This window comes from Trachypithecus francoisi, unplaced genomic scaffold (assembly GCF_009764315.1).
Source record: "Trachypithecus francoisi isolate TF-2019V2 unplaced genomic scaffold, Tfra_2.0 Lachesis_group1, whole genome shotgun sequence".
Classification (NCBI taxonomy): Eukaryota; Metazoa; Chordata; class Mammalia; order Primates; family Cercopithecidae; genus Trachypithecus; species Trachypithecus francoisi.
Genome location: NW_022681454.1, coordinates 47,474,554 through 47,491,975, shown reverse-complemented (window position 1 = coordinate 47,491,975; position 17,422 = coordinate 47,474,554). Strand labels below are relative to the sequence as shown.

At 40.7% G+C, this 17,422-nt stretch overlaps 1 protein-coding gene and 1 long non-coding RNA gene across 3 annotated transcripts in view; one reads left to right on the top strand and one right to left on the bottom strand.

The window, feature by feature from the left end:
- Nucleotides 1-5,397: 5,397 nt before the first annotated feature.
- Nucleotides 5,398-8,711, bottom strand: LOC117085367. Its single transcript, XR_004437928.1, has 3 exons — nt 8,625-8,711; nt 6,623-6,831; nt 5,398-5,863 (listed from the first exon to the last, which is right to left on the bottom strand). It is a non-coding gene; the product is annotated as an uncharacterized LOC117085367 (long non-coding RNA).
- ARHGAP24 (Rho GTPase activating protein 24) overlaps nt 6,948-17,422 on the top strand; it is a 524,860-nt gene continuing 514,385 nt past the window's right edge. The window contains exon 1 of one of the 2 annotated variants that reach the window (XM_033214185.1): nt 6,948-7,342. The gene's annotated coding sequence lies outside the window, so the exon portion shown is untranslated. Of the gene's footprint in view, nt 7,343-8,841; nt 8,861-17,422 lie in introns of those variants that run through there. The other variant, XM_033214186.1, reaches the window with a different exon arrangement.

The following is a 17,422-nucleotide window of genomic DNA, read 5'->3' as shown; positions in this document are numbered from 1 at the left end:
ATCAGATGGCTGTAGATGTGTGGTATTATTGATGAGGACTCTGTTCTGTTCCGTTGGTCTATATCTCTGTTGTGGTACCAGTACCATGCTGTTTTGGTTACTGTAGCCTTGTAGTATAGTTTGAAGTCAGGTAGCGTGACGCCTCCAGCTTTGTCCTTTTGACTTAGGATTGTCTTGGCAATGCGGGCTCTTTTTTGGTTCCATATGAACTTTAAAGCCGTTTTTTCCAATTCTGTGAAGAAAGTCATTGGTAGCTTGATGGGGATGGCATTGAATCTATAAATAACCTTGGGCAGTATGGCCATTTTCACGATATTGATTCTTCCTATCCACGAGCATGGTATGTTCTTCCATTTGTTTGTGTCCTCTTTGATTTCACTGAGCAGTGGTTTGTAGTTCTCCTTGAAGAGGTCCTTTACATCCCTTGTAAGCTGCATTCCTAGGTATTTGATTCTCTTTGAAGCAATTGTGAATGGAAGTTCATTCCTGATTTGGCTCTCTGCTTGTCTGTTACTGGTGTATAAGAATGCTTGTGATTTTTGCACATTAATTTTGTATCCTGAGACTTTGCTGAAGTTGCTTATCAGCTTAAGGAGATTTTGGGGTGAGACAATGGGGTTTTCTAAATATACAATCATGTCATCTGCAAACAGGGACAATTTGACTTCTTCTTTTCCTAACTGGATACCCTTGATTTCTTTCTCTTGCCTGATTGCCCTAGCCAGAACTTCCAACACTATGTTGAATAGGAGTGGTGAGAGAGGGCATCCCTGTCTTGTGCCAGTTTTCAAAGGGAATTTTTCCAGTTTTTGCCCATTCTTCAGTATGATATTAGCTGTGGGTTTGTCATAAATTGCTCTTATTATTTTGAGGTACGTTCCATCAATACCGAATTTATTGAGCGTTTTTAGCATAAAGGGCTGTTGAATTTTGTCAAAAGCCTTTTCTGCATCTATTGAGATAATCATGTGGTTCTTGTCTTTGGTTCTGTTTATATGCTGGATTACGTTTATTGATTTGCGAATGTTGAACCAGCCTTGCATCCCAGGGATGAAGCCCACTTGATCATGGTGGATAAGCTTTTTGATATGCTGCTGAATCCGGTTTGCCAGTATTTTATTGAGGATTTTTGCATCGATGTTCATCAGGGATATTGGTCTAAAATTCTCTTTTTTTGTTGTGTCTCTGCCAGGCTTTGGTATCAGGATGATGTTGGCCTCATAAAAAGAGTTGGGAGGATTCCCTCTTTTTCTATTGATTGGAATAGTTTCAGAAGGAATGGTACCAGCTCCTCCTTGTACCTCTGGTAGAATTCAGCTGTGAATCCATCTGGTCCTGGACTTTTTTTGGTGGGTAGGCTATTAATTGTTGCCTCAATTTCAGAGCCTGCTATTGGTCTATTCAGGGATTCAACTTCTTCCTGGTTTAGTCTTGGGAGAGTGTAAGTGTCCAGGAAATTATCCATTTCTTCTAGATTTTCTAGTTGATTTGCATAGAGGCATTTATAGTATTCTCTGATGGTTGTTTGTATTTCTGTGGGGTCGGTGGTGATATCCCCTTTATCATTTTTTATTGTGTCTATTTGATTCCTCTCTCTTTTCTTCTTTATTAGTCTAGCTAGTGGTCTGTCAATTTTGTTGATCTTTTCAAAAAACCAACTCCTGGATTCATTGATTTTTTGGAGGGTTTTTTGTGTCTCTGTCTCCTTCAGTTCTGCTCTGATCTTAGTTATTTCTTGCCTTCTGCTAGCTTTTGAATGTGTTTGCTCTTGCCTCTCTAGTTCTTTTAATTGTGATGTTAGAGTGTCAATTTTGGATCTTTCCTGCTTTCTCTTGTGGGCATTTAGTGCTATCAATTTCCCTCTACACACTGCTTTAAATGTGTCCCAGAGATTCTGGTATGTTGTATCTTTGTTCTCATTGGTTTCGAAGAACATCTTTATTTCTGCTTTCATTTCGTTATGTACCAGTAGTCATTCAGGAACAGGTTGTTCAGTTTCCATGTAGTTGAGCGGTTTTGATTGAGTTTCTTAGTCCTGAGTTCTAGTTTGATTGCACTGTGGTCTGAGAGACAGTTTGTTATAATTTCTGTTCTTGTACATTTGCTGAGGAGTGCTTTACTTCCAATTATGTGGTCAATTTTGGAATAAGTGCAATGTGGTGCTGAGAAGAATGTATATTCTGTTGATTTGGGGTGGAGAGTTCTATAGATGTCTATTAGGTCCGCTTGGTGCAGAGATGAGTTCAATTCCTGGATATCCTTGTTAACTTTCTGTCTCGTTGATCTGTCTAATGTTGACAGTGGAGTGTTGAAGTCTCCCATTATTATTGTATGGGAGTCTAAGTCTCTTTGTAGGTCTCTAAGGACTTGCTTTATGAATCTGGGTGCTCCTGTATTGGGTGCATAGATATTTAGGAGAGTTAGCTCTTCCTGTTGAATTGATCCCTTTACCATTATGTAATGGCCTTCTTTGTCTCTTTTGATCTTTGATGGTTTAAAGTCTGTTTTATCAGAGACTAGGATTGCAACCCCTGCTTTTTTTTTGTTCTCCATTTGCTTGGTAGATCTTCCTCCATCCCTTTATTTTGAGCCTATGTATGTCTCTGCATGTGAGATGGGTCTCCTGAATACAGCAGACTGATGGGTCTTGACTCTTTATCCAGTTTGCCAGTCTGTGTCTTTTAGTTGGAGCATTTAGTCCATTGACATTTAAGGTTAATATTGTTATGTGTGAACTTGATCCTGTCATTATGATATTAACTGGTTATTTTGCTCGTTAGTTGATGCAGTTTCTTCCTAGCCTCGATGGTCTTTACATGTTGGCATGTTTTTGCAATGGCTGGTACCGGTTGTTCCTTTCCATGTTTAGGGCTTCCTTCAGGGTCTCTTGTAAGGCAGGCCTGGTGGTGACAAAATCTCTAAGCATTTCCTTATCTGTAAAGGATTTGATTTCTCCTTCACTGATGAAACTTAGTTTGGCTGGATATGAAATTCTGGGTTGAAAATTCTTTTCTTTAAGAACATTGAATATTGGCCCCCACTCTCTTCTGGCTTGTAGAGTTTCTGCCGAGAGGTCTGCTGTTATTCTGATGGGCTTCCCTTTGTGGGTAACCCGACCTTTCTCTCTGGCTGCCCTTAAGATTTTTTCCTTCATTTCAACTTTGGTGAATCTGGCAATTATGTGTCTTGGAGTTGCTCTTCTGGAGGAGTATCTTTGTGGCATTCTCTGTATTTCCTGAATTTGAATGTTGGCCTGCCCTACTAGGTTGGGGAAGTTCTCCTAGATGATATCCTGAAGGGTGTTTTCCAACTTGGTTCCATTTTCCCCCTCACTTTCAGGCACCCCAATCAGACATAGATTTGGTCTTTTTACATAATCCCATACTTCTTGCAGGCTTTGTTCATTTCTTTTTCTTCTTTTTTCTTTTGGTTTCTCTTCTCACTTCATTTCATTCATTTGATCCTCAATCGCTGATACTCTTTCTTCCAGTTGATCGAGTCGGTTACTGAAGCTTGTGCATTTGTCACGTATTTCTCGTGTCATGGTTTTCATCTCTGTCATTTCGTTTATGATCTTCTCTGCATTAATTAGTCTAGCTGTCAATTCTTCCACTTTTTTTTCAAGATTTTTAGTTTCTTTGCGCTGGGTATGTAATTCCTCCTTTAGCTCTGAGAGGTTTGATGGGCTGAAGCCTTCTTCTCTCATCTCGTCAAAGTCATTCTCTGACCAGCTTTGATCCGTTGATGGCGATGGGCTGCGCTCCTTTGCAGGGGGAGATGCGCTCTTATTTTTTGAATTTCCAGCTTTTCTGCCCTGCTTCTTCCCCATCTTTGTGGTTTTATCTGTCTCTGGTCTTTGATGATGGTGACCTACTGATGGGGTTTTGGTATAGGTGTCCTTCCTGTTTGATAGTTTTCCGTCTGACAGTCAGAAGGACTGTCTGTTGGTCTGTTGGAGATTGCTTGAGGTCCACTCCAGACCCTGTTTGCCTGGGTATCAGCAGCAGAGGTTGCCGAAGATAGAATATTGCTGAACAGCGAGTGTACCTGTCTGATTCTTTCTTTGGAAGTTTCCTCTCAGGGGTGACTCCACCCTGTGAGGTGTGGGGTGTCAGACTGCCCCTAGTGGGGGATGTCTCCCAGCTAGGCTACTGAGGGGTCAGGGACCCACCTGAGCAGGCAGTCTGTCTGTTCTCAGATCTCAACCTCCGCATTAGGAGATCCACGGCTCTCCCCAAAGCTGTCAGACAGAGTCGTTCGCGTCTGCACTGGCCCCCGCTCTTTCCCCTATTGGACTGCAGCTGTGTGCTGTCCGCAGAGGTAGAGTCTACAGAGACAGGCAGGCTTCCTTGAGCTGCTGTGAGCTCCACCCAGTTCAAGCTTCCCAGTGGCTTTGTTTACGTACTTAAGCCTCGGCAATGGCGGGCGCCCCTCCCCCAGCCTCGCTGCTGCCTTGCGGATAGATCGCCACAGACTGCTGTGTTAGCAGTGAGGGAGGCTCCGTGGGCGTGGGACCCTCCTGGCCAGGTGTGGGATATATTCTCCTGGTGTGCCTGTTTCCTTAAAGCGCAGTATTGGGGTGGGAGTTACCCGATTTTCCAGGTGTTGTGTGTCTCAGTTCCCCTGGCTAGGAAAAGGGATTCCCTTCCCCCTTGCGCTTCCAGGTGAGGCGATGCCTCGCCCTGCTTCAGCTCACGCTGGTCAGGCTGCAGCAGCTGACCAGCACCGATTGTCCGGCACTCCCTAGAGAGATGACCCCAGTACCTCAGTTGAAAATGCAGAAATCACCGGTCTTCTGTGTCGCTCGCGCTGGGAGTTGGAGACTGGAGCTGTTCCTATTCGGCCATCTTGCTCCGCCCCCTTCAGGTTGTATTCTCTTGTAACAGACTCCTTGCTGAGGGGCTTCTAGAAAAGGAATGCAATGGTCCATCTCTTTCTAAGTAGGAGGGGAAGAAGGCGTTTGTATTGGTGGATATAACTCCTTTCCTATCCTCTCAACTGTCTAATCCCCAAGTGACAACCATCCTCTCCTTCTGTTGTACTTTCTATCTTAAGATAATCACATATATCACACACACCAATGAAGTACTATCAATTGGAAAGGGTGGAGACACAACCAGAAGATGGGAAGGAAAAGGCCTTGAACATAGCGGGTGCGTGTGTTAGAGGTGTGTCTTAATCTTTTGGACTAGAGACTACCCAGTAACCCCCCTGAGTTCAGTTTTGTATCACTTTGAGACTAAATGTGGTAGTATTTGTTAGATCCTGAAATAAGTTACTGACGTGACAGTTTCCTTGGTTTTTTTAAATGTCCCAATCTTGAATCATAATTATTGGCACTTGTCTTCCTGAGTTGTTTGAGTCCATCAAATGTGTGCAAATTTCATTTGTGTTAATGTTATCATTTTCCAGCTTTCATCTGAAACTGCCCATCAGCATTCACCTGCCAGGGTGTTGCTAGAACATGTAAGGCCATGTGGGTTGATGAAGGTCATTTTTTCCCACCAATTAGATAATAAGTTACATTACTTCTATCTTAAGAATTCCATACATACTTTTTAAATGAAATATGAAACACAATTTTTTCCCCACACAAATTAATTTGATTCATTAAAGGGCTGAGGATTCTCCCGCCAGAAAATCAAGTTTATAATAGGACCTCAGCACGGGAAGGGGTAGATTGGTTTCTCCAAGAACTTGGAGAAAGAGGATAAAAAGGAAAAACATATCAGAGTCCACTCAGCTTTTTATTTTTGGTGTTTCTAAAACTGAACATGTGCTCTTCTTCTATATCCTTCTCTCACCGGAGCTCCCTAGTGAGAACACCCCCATTATGTGTCTTCAGGATATCTGGTGATGATTTCTAAAAGAGAGATTTTATTAGTAGTAGTAGTAGTAGTAATTGTTTGAGATGGGGTCTCACTCTGTCACCCAGGCTGGAGTGCAGTGGCACAATTATAGCTCATGGCAGCCTTGACCTCCTGGGCTCAAGAGATCTTCCCACTTCAGCTTCCTGAGTAGCTGGGACTACAGGCATGCGCCGCCACGCCGAACTTTTTTTTTTTTTTTTTTTTTCAATTTTTTTGTAGAGACAGGAGTCTCATTATGTTGCCAGTTTTGGTCTGAAACCCCTGGGCTCAAGCGATCCTCCTGCCTTGGCCTTCCAAAGTGCTAGGATTACAGGACTGATTCACTCTAAGTGGCCTTCTAAAACAGAGATGTTTACAAAGCTTTTTGAAATAATTTTACTCAGCATGCCAGGTAACCAGAACTGTAAGATCACAATTTGGAACAGACATTTTGGTGATGGTGGGAAGAGACGGCCTGCATCAAAATAATCTTTACTAGTTTGTCTTTTTGCCTCATATTGTATAATTCCGAGAGTTCTTACACCACGGTAAGAAAGGAATTATACTTTGAATTTCTCTAAGGCTCTAACTAGAGGGCATCCATCTAAATGTGCATTTCCAGGAATATTGGTTTAATGGCCCAGGTAATTCTGATTGGAGAAATAAAATTTTAGCGAGACAAGAGAGTTGGTAGAAGGAAGTAAAACCGGCGTGTGGGGTATGGCCAATGAAATGCAGAACTCACTGCGGTCAGGAGACTTGTATTCACTAACCTTCTCGCGTCCACAGCCCCAGATCTGTGACCAACACGTATCTATGATGCACTTGAAAGGAATGAGCAAAGCCAGATGCGGACGAACCAGGCAGGGCGCATTCTGTCGGTGGAGCCCGGCGGTGTAGCTCAGGCTCTCAGATAACCCAGGCGTTGGGAGGGCGGGGCTCCTGCCGGCCTCCCCTCTAGTGCGGCTGGAGTCCTGTGAAGCTACCAGTTGCCAAATGAAATCTGAAACCTCTGGCTGTATCTGAGGGTTGGCCCCACTCAGTTGTTCCAGCCTCTTGTACTGTATATTTACACATTCACACACAATCACCCTTTCTAACTTCTGGGACTCTTTGCGCAACTGCTAGGATTTCTCAAGTGCATGTGGCAACACAGCCCAGCTCCGGGTGGAAACCAGCAGGGCTCTGGAGGGGCTCGGAGACAAGAGGAGCTGTCAAGGCTGCGGCGGGGACCAGAAAGGATCCTGGCGCGGGTAGCTGGGGGAATCCCCCCAACTTTCCACCGCAGGCGCAGCTCTCTCCGCCGTCAATTTCCTCCGAAACCCGCGTTGCGGAGCAGCCTAGTGCATGGGGTTCAACACTTCCCCTTGTTGTGGAAAGTAAAGGAGCCTCACTACCACCTTTTTTTCTTTGCATTTTCTTACTGCTGGTCCTGGGAGGCTTTTCCTTCGGAGCAGCAGCCAGTCCCGCGTCTGTCTTGAGGTCCCAGCAGGGTAGGTGCTGCGGTCGTGAGGGAGTGCGCGGAGCCACCCCGTGAGGGACTGACAAGGCTGCCTGCGCCGGGGGAGGGGGCTGCTGGGGGCGGGGGCTGCTGGGGGCGGGGAGGGATAGCAGGAATCCCATGCTGATGCAGCGTGTGTGTGTGTGTGTGTGTGTGTGTGTGTGTGTGTGCGCGCGCGCGCGCCGGGAGACAGCAAGCTGGTAGTATGTCCTTCTGGCTTTAAAAATAGATGGAATTAATAAAAACCCTTTGTACAATTCAATTTCCTCGCGGTATCCATCCTCCCCTTCCCCCTGTTTGTTTCCTCTAGTATCTTATAGGAGTTCCCTCTATAACAGGCACACAAAGATAGGTTTTAATATTAAACATATATATTTGTAAAAATATTTATTTTATGAGTATAAAATATGTTTTAAAAATATAAATATATATTTTATATATTAGAAATATATATTATAAAATATATACATATATTTGTAAACACAAAGCGTTAGGGAATCTTTGGTGAATTTCAAGCCACTCAAAATATTTTGTCTAAATTTTTTTAAAAGTAACATTTAATGATAAACATGCAATGTGTTCTCGTTTTTAGAAAATACTTAAGACTGCATTTCTTTTATAAGTACCCAAATAGAAGGGAGATAATGTTACTCTGAATTCCTTAGATAGGTTTTCAATATTAACCAGTAATAGGGAGCCCTGACTTCTTTGTAGACTATATCTCATTTAATTCATTTGAATTAAACATTAACTCCAAGTAATTTCTGTTTCCAGCACATTTTATGTTACTCTTTTTTTAACCTTCCACAGCATCATTGTTTCAACTCTTTCTAAAAAGAGGAAATAAATAAATCATGCTGAGTATTTGGAATATAAAAGTTGTTAAGGCTTTGCTTATCCATAAATAAAACAATATGTGTTGCTATGTCTACTAAGTAAGACAAATTCATGGGAATCCAGGGATATTTGCAGTAAAGTTTAAGAGCTTTACTCAGTTACTGAGTAGAAGATGTACAGACAGATTAAATACAAACAGTCTGTCCCCAGTTCCAATTAGAGCTCAAAACCAATCCTTCAGGGCAAAAATGGATGATGCTATTGAACTGGGCATTGTAAAACAAAACACACAGAATGAATATATTAGAAAAAGCCAGAAAACAACAATAAAGTCACATCAGACTTGTGAAGATCTCACTCCCTCTTTTAAATTTCTTAATACTTCCTCTTCTCTGGGCATATTTCAACTTCTAAGAGAGCTCAGTAATAAAACTTACCCTTTTATCTTCCCTGACTGCCTGACCTTCAGGTAGCAGGTCCAGAAATCTGTTCTCTCTAGAGTCATTACTGAGTGGTCAGAGACTTCCCCTTTACATCTCGGAGGACAGAAATACTGACAAAACTCTGAAATAAATAACATCCTACCATTCATAGGAGGTATATTCTTGGTGGAAGACCTTTAAGTGGGAATAAGATATAAACTGAGTTTTTCAGATCTGGAATTTAGTTTGAGGTATGTGGAAGGAATATAAAAGAGGTATGGTACTAAGAAAAATCTGTAATTCTTTCTGCATCTGGAGGGGCTGTTGAAACTCAGACTGTCCTTGGCTTTCAACTATATTGCTTGGTTTTATTACTTCATCTTAGGGGGTATGGATTTGAGATGAGGGTGGTTTCTCTGTAGTATTCTTCCGCGCCTTACATACCGTGAATCTGAACTATTTTGAAAACATAAGCCTGATAGTTAGTGGGAAAGAAGTTATCTAGAAAAAAAAATCCACTGCAGAACAAATGGCAATGCACTCTTCCAGACTAGAACATAGATTTAAGCGTAAAAGTGTTTTTGGCTGAAATCTCCAGGGAAATACTTTCAGCTTTTGCTGGGGACAGTAATGGCCAAAGCTCTGAGAGCTTTCACGGATCATGGTTTTATTTACTGTGTGATCTTGGACTCTCCAGGGTGAAGGGTAGGGAGGGGCAGGAAGAGTGAGGAATGTGCAACAGGTGGTGATGAGTAGTCTAAGTCTACTTTGCTGTCTTAGCCAAAGCCCTGTTGGTGTTTACCAACAGTTCCTTTAATATTTTCACTGTGACCTACTGGCCCATTGACGAGTGTTTTCTTTCTGGCTCGATAAGAGTCTGGGTTAGTTTCTCAGGGCTGAAAGCAGGCGGTGCTACTGTACAGTTCAGGCCATGCATTTGTTTCCTGTTCTTAGTGTGTGTGGTGCTGTAGCATCGTCTTAGTTGCTTGTAGTTATTTTCCTGTGAATTTTCTGGCCAGGGTTCTTTTCCATGAATTGAGCTATGTCATGCTGATTCCTTCTTTCTGCCATGTTTCAGTTTCTGGTACAAATGGGTGCTTTGGAAAAACAAGATGGGGAAGGCAGGTAGAGCCTCAGTCTGGAGCCCAGTAACAAGGGACAGCCACCCAATTGGTTACATGTGGGTGTGGAGGAGGTTGGTGATAACAAGAGCCTGAGACGTCCATTCTTCACTGATCACATTTTATAGAGAAAAAAGCAGAAGATATTTAAAATGGACCGATGCCTGTTTGCTCTTAAAGCCATGGCTAAAGGACTAAGATCTCTCCCAGAAACAGAAAGATATTTAAAAATACAATTGTTAAATGGTCAGCTTAGCCATGGGCTTAGCCATGAAGTTAATGTTCTTCATGTGAAGAGTGGGAGCCTCACATCGAGTCTCGCAATGGTAACCCGTCTGTCTTTGCTACACAAACTCAAACTTTACGAGGTTCTGATGGCTTCAGCAGCTAAGTACAAGCACATTTGGAAGTGGAGGGATTATTGTGATGAAGAATCAAAGAATATTCAGTTTTCAGTGGTTATTGTGTACATGTGTGCAAAAAAGCAGCATCTACACTCCACGGTGGCATTGCTACAATTAATCTTTACAAAGTCAGATCTAACTGTGTAAGTCTCTTTTTCTAAACCTTTGTTGGATCCCAATGACTTACAATATTTAAACTCTCTAGTACAGCTTCTAAAAACTCTTCCAAGCGCTTTCTTTTTAGCTCCCCCTTCGTGTATAAGGTCTCCTCAGTGTTCAGACTTCTGATCTCTGGTTCATGGATTCATTCTCCTGGAATGCCCTCTGCCTGAAAGTCCCTCTTGATTCTTGGTGGCTCACTTCCAGTGGAACTTCCTTCGGGAAAACTTACCCAATTCCATGAAGAATTAATCATTTCATCTTGTCTGCTTCTATAGCATTTTGAACATACTTTGAATAATTGTTGCAATAATTTTCATGTATTTCCCTGTCCTCTCTCACAACTACTGTGAGTTCCTCACTGGGTAAATTGGTGGTGAGGGAGCCACCTGAATCCAAGCCCCCAGCCCAGTGTTTGAAACATAGTAGACAGCTGTTAATGTTTCCCCAATAAATGGGCTAGTAAAGTCATAAAGAAATGAAATACTGGTGTACTCCAACTTATGAAGACAGTTATATCCCAGAAGTCCATTTGAAAAATGTCTATTTGGTCTCAGAGTTCATTTTCCAAATATAACAATGCTACAAAACATAATTTACTTTTCAGACCAGCCCACACATGCCTATTTAATCTCTATAATAGATGAAATATTGTGCTTTTGCATATCTAAAGCGAAAGCAAAACAAACAAAAACTACTGTGAAATCATCTTTTTCTTTTGGAAATCACAAAATACACTTGAGTTTAAAGAAAACAGAAACAATTATAATAGATATACATTTTCCACAATTGTTTTTTATATTGTACTATAAAATCTGTAATCTATGAAATCCCAGTGGGAGGTCCTGAATTTGGCTGTGAGGACTAATAATGAAATTAAATTCGGAGATCCTGCTTATGGAATGGACAATAGTCTTAATTAATCAAACAAAATAGAAACACTAATTTTGGCTATTTAATAATTATCTGGAGTGCTAGTGCTTGAGGGAAATCAAGTTTAATTAAAGGAGAATGTAGAACTGGATGGAGAAGAGGAAATTTAGAGGGACACCTTCTTTCATGTTACTGTTTCTTTATTATATTGATTTTCTTTTCATCTCATTTGAGCACTGAGGCAAATCCAAAGTTTCCTCCTGAAAAAAAAATTGTCTTTGCTGTAGTTATTTTTGCTGACTAATATGTAGAAAGGGACTTACACACTGTTTAGACTAAAATACATATGGGTTTATTTTATTTTCAGAGCAATGTTACCTTTGTCAAGTGCATGCCTGCCAGTTGGCACGTGGATAATACATATTTTGATCAAGAATTCATACGTGTGGTTCAGGGTATAGCCAGGGATTGAAAGCTCAAATTCCTTCTTATTCAGCATCTCTGAAAAACCTGGAACTACCATCACTGATATTTAAGAATAATAGTCCAGTTGCTAATTGCTCTACGTTTTCTAAACTCTCCATGTATATCAAACTACATAACCAGAAATGTACTTACTGTAATCACATTACAAAACTTTTTTGTTAAAATGTCAAAATGTCTTTATTACACTATGCTTTAATATGATACCCCCCCCCCCCATTTTTTAACTACTGAGAGCCAATATAACAGAGATGAGCTGTAATGGAAAGAAATATCTTGGCACCTTGTGTTATGCATTTTCAAATTCTTATATAAGGATTTCCATGATAAATTCCTTTTTGCATTGACTGCTGGGAATTTTTAAAAGTATATCTCTTCTGATTAACTAGTGGGGTTTTTTGGTTAGAAAAAGGACAGGCTCAAAATTCACCATGCTTCTCATTTTGACTTGTCACCCAAAAAGCTCCAAACGATATTTGATACTCAATTGTACGCTAGTCAAGGTTTTTGTATGACATGGTTCACATCATCTTAATGTAACTTTTAATACCCTTATGATACCCATAAGTGTACTAAGCTAGTTAAGCTAAGTTAAATCCATGATGAAAATAGATTGAATAGTTATATCACTTTTTTTCTTGATACAATTAAATATTTATAAATTTATATGGTATGGCTTTAGTGTTTTGGAACCAATCATTTTTTTCTAAGTCATTTTTTGTAGTTCCTTGAAACATTCGCTGTAGTGCTTTTATACTCCCTGATAGGTAAAATGACCTTTCTTCCAAATTCTACATTAAAAAAAAAAAAAAAACTTAGAAAAAAAATCACGTTTTAGTAACTTTGAAAGTAGATACTAAGGTCAAACGTGAGTTCTTTTCAATATGTGTATCACAGATGTATAGAAGAATTCCCTTAGGGATGTTGCTGAGAAATGTAAGAGAAAACCTTTTGTTTTTTTCTTACAAATTGAATCTATCAATAAATTGAGGCTGATGGAGCTGTAATTAGGGCTGTTTTCAAACCATTAAATTGAACCTTCAAAAAACAAAGTAATTTTTCAAATTCTCCAAAGGGAGAATATAACTTTCATTTTGTCTTGAGTTTTTTTTCTCTCTCTTTGAATCTAAGATTCTCGTAGTAATAATCATCCTAAAGAATTAAATACTTCTTCTACATGCCAAGTATTCCATGAGATATTTTTACATACATTACTTCTGATTCTAGTAGTAATTAGAATTAGTAATTCTAGATGTAATCTATATTATATTTAATCTAGATATTTTTATTACTATTGTATGGGGATGTTTAGGTTCAAAGAGGTAAATAAAGTTACCCAAGGTAATGTAGATTTGAATATCAAAACCACATCTGCATAAGTCCAGATTCCTTGCCATATTTACTGTGTCCCCTTCCTCACAGTGCTTTTCAATTATGAATTTTAGAATAATAAACTGCATATTTCATGAGTTTCGGCACCCTGATCTCAATATGATTTTCATGAACTGGCCTTGGAACTCTCTAGTAATAGTTTCTTTAAGTTACTAGTTTCTTGATGACAGCCATATTTTTAATGAAATGGCTTATGGAAGTTTCCACTCATATTTTAGATAATATAATTCTAGTGCTGATGAGTTGGGACCTGTGGGATGGGTTACCACTACCAAGTTTGGCTAGTGAGAAAAGAGGCTCCATCGACCATAGGCTAGTAACTGAATCAATCTATAGTGATTAGCCTAACCAGACTATTTTCTGGTGAGAAGTGAACAGGAAAGGTGTGGTTCACAGAGATCCAGTAATCTATATCCATTACTTCATTCCATGACATGGGGACATATGTCCTGGGAGCACTGTGAGCAACAGGTGGAGGCAAAGAGGAGGCAAGTGGTCCCCAGTTTAAGAATAGAGGCCTAGCTTGGGAAAGCTGAAATAAAACAAAAAAGGATGATTTCTTTGGGGAGATAGCAACTGAGAAAAGAAGAAAAGTTGGGTTAGTGGTGCTAGTACTCACTGGGCACACAGAAGTAAAATGAGCTACAGAGAATGGGATTTCAAAGTCAGTCTTTCTCAGAGAAGGGGCATTTATTAGAGGAATTATTGGAGTGCATCTCACTCCTGTTTAAGGAGATACCTAGAGAAGAGAATTCTATAGCTACCTTGAAGAGTCATCTTCGATTGTTTCATTTTGTTGGAAATATCTGGTTTAAAATTTTCTTTTATGAAGAAGCTTCCAGCAAGAAAAGATAATCCGGGGTAGTCAAAAGAGCCTGATGTTATCTTCTTGCAACCTCACTGTGTAAATCCAGGATTAGCCACACAAATACTACCTTCAGTGTCATTTTGGTTTTCATATCCCATTATGGTATGTCATTGTGAAATGGTCAAGTGAAATGTTGATGATTTTATATAACATCATGTATGGGTTATACAGCAGATCTCTGCTTTCTCACATTTCTAAATAATTTGTTGATTAGAGACTTCATTTGTTGGTGACAACTTATACTTTCATTGTGGAATAACTTTTCGGTACCTATAAGGTTAGGTAGGGTTGGTGGGTTCCAAGGAGGAGCTGGGGTCTTTGTGCCTGGAGACAGGTAGAAGCCATGGGAACTGCCTCATGAGGAGGTCTGAGAACCCCTGCACAATGGGTCAAGTTGCCGAGGGAGGATGAAAGGGGGAAGGGCAGAAGCAAGGATAACAGGATAACACACAGGATAACAGGATAAGCACAGGATAACAAGTGCCCGAAGCCAAGAAATCAGGAGAAAAGGCAAATCTAGAGACAGTACCGGGAACTAAAAGCCAAGGGAAAGGGAAAGGAGACAATGTTTGATGTGGCAAGGTGGCTCAAGCCTGTAATCCCAGCACTTTGGGAGGCCGAGACGGGCGGATCACGAGGTCAGGAGATCGAGACCATCCTGGCTGACACGGTGAAACCTCGTCTCTACTAAAAAAAATACAAAAACTAGCCGGGCGAGGTGGCGGGCGCCTGTAGTCCCAGCTACTCGGGAGGCTGAGGCAGGAGAATGGCGTAAATCCGGGAGGCGGAGCTTGCAGTGAGCTGAGATCCGGCCACTGCACTCCAGCCCGGGCGACAGAGCGAGACTCCACCTCAAAAAAAAAAAAAAAAAAAAAAAAAAAAAAAAAAAAAGAATGCCATTTCTATGTAAGAATAGATAACAATGATTGAAGCCTTACTATGTGCTAGTTTGGCCCTGTGCTTGTCCTAGGTTATCTCATCTAATCCTCACAGTTCCTACATGAGCCCTATCTCTTTTATAGATGGGAAAACCAAAACCTAGAGAGGCTTAGTAGCTCACCAAAAGTCACACAACCACTATGCGGTAGATCTGGGATTCAAATTAAAGTACCTCACTCCGAAAGAGCAACCTGTACTGTTATACTCTTGGATTAGACCTACATTCTAATCTGGTTGTGATATGCTTAAGCCCTGCAACCTTGGGGAGGTTGCATTCACCGATTTTAACTACAGTTTTCCTCTCCATATATATGGGCATTTAATGACACCTACTTCATAGTGTTAATGTGAGTTCTTAATTTATGAAGTGAACAATGTATGAAAAGACTGGAGGGGTGTCTGGCATCTGATAAATATCAATACAAGTTAATAGTTATTATTAAATTCAGTGACTAACAGAGGGAATCATGAGCAGTATTTTCCAATTGTAGGTCTTAATCTAACAGTGGTCATACAATCAAATTACTGGCTTATGACCAACATTTGTTTTTGAATGAAAAGGAATAGAATAAGACAGAATAGATGGAAAAAACTCAGTGTTCATTATACGTAGTAAAATTAGGCCAGGCGCTGTGTCTCACATCTATTATCCCAGCACTTTGGGAGGCTGAGGCGGGTGGATCATGTGAGGTCAACATGGTGAAACTCTGTCTCTACTGTAAGTACAAAAATTAGCCAGGTGTGGTAGGGGGCACCTGTAATCCCAGCTATTCAGGAGTCTGAGGCAGGAGAATCGCTTGAACCCAGGAGGCGGAGATTGCAGTGAGCCAAGATCGCGCAACTGCACTCCAGCCTGGGCAACAAGAGTGAGACTCCATCTCAAAAATCAGTCAATCAATCAATCAATAAAATAAAACATATAAATAAATAAAAATTGTTTCATATGTTTTAATGTGTGTGTGTGTGTGTGCATTTCATACACTGGGTAGAAATGAAAAATGTGCTGCTGATTATTTATAACTGTCAAAAAATAAATATTTTTAAAAATCTTTAAGGGTGCAGTTCTCAAGCGTGGTACCGGGACCAGCAGCATCACATCCACCTGAGAAATGCAAATTACTAAGTCCCACCCAGGACCAGCCACTGCCTTAAACAAGGTCTCCAGGTGACTCTGATGTACACTAAAGCTTGAGGACCACTTATTATTCAAAGGTGGCATTTGGAAATCATGAAAAAGCTAGATACTTAAGATACATCTAAATGCTTAAGAGTGATTAAAAGTACACATTGATATTGTATTGATTGAAGATCTTAACTGGCCACAGGATGCTGTCCAGTGTTTGTGTGACTTCGATTTTGTGTAAGTTTTTTCCCTATTTTCCTATGGCATCTACTTATACTGCAGCTGGGTAAGTCCCACAGACTTAGTTTATATGTAAAAGGATGCAGACTAGCTAGATTCTGTACCTTCTTCTAGAACTATACATTCTTTGTATGTTGCCCCGAGCCCAGGCAATCTAAAGTATATTCAATTTGAAATATTTTAATGATAATAGTTCAGATGCCTAAATGGCTGTACAGTTAGAAATTATTAAAAACTCATAAAAGCAACACTGGATATTTTATTAATTGACATATTTATTTTGAAAAGCACAGGCAGATGGGAAATTGGCAATGGAGTTAATGCAATAATAACATTGATGATAAAAATTTGATAAAAATAGAAATATAAATTTGTACACTGAGAATTTTTTCCCCTCAAAGAAAACAGTGAGAGTATTTAAGGTATTTGATGATTGTACATCGTTACTTAAAAGGGCAAGCAGATTATATTTTACTCACCCGCCTTTGTTCGTTGTGTGTAATGTCATTTACTGTTTCTGTTTCTGTTTTCCTTTGAGACATGGTCTCAGTTGCTGCCCAGGCTGGAGTGCAGTGGTGCCATCTCTGCTCACTGCAACTTCCAACTCCTGGGTTCAGGTGATTCTCCTGCCTTAGCCTCCCGAGTAGCTGGGACTATAGGCGCACACCACCACGCCAGGCTGACTTTTGTATTTTTAGTAGAGATGGGGTTTCACTGTGTTGGCCAGGCTGGTCTCGAACTCCTGACCTCAAGTGATCTGCCTGCTTCAGCCTCCCAAAGTACTAGGATTATAGACATGAGCCACTGGCCGTCATTTACTGTTTTATTTGGTTTATGATTGGTAGACTATATTTTCTTTAAGACTTAAAAGTATCCTATTTGAAAACACTGCATCCAGATTCGCTAGAAAAGACTTGAAGGTGTTCTTTTTCATTTTTTTCCTTAAAAAAATATTGCCTTGAGGCCGGGTGTGGTGGCTCCCGCCTGTAAACCCAGCACTTTGGGAGGCTGAGGTGGGCGGATCATGGGGTCAGGATATTGAGATCATCCTGGCTAACACGGTGAAACCCCGTCTCTACTAAAAAAAATACAAAAAATTAGTCGGGAGTGGTGGTGGGCGCCTGTAGTCCCAGCTACTCGGAAGGCTGAGGCAGGAGAATGGCTTGAACCCGGGAAGTGGAGCTTGCAGTGGGCCCAGATCGCATTGCTGC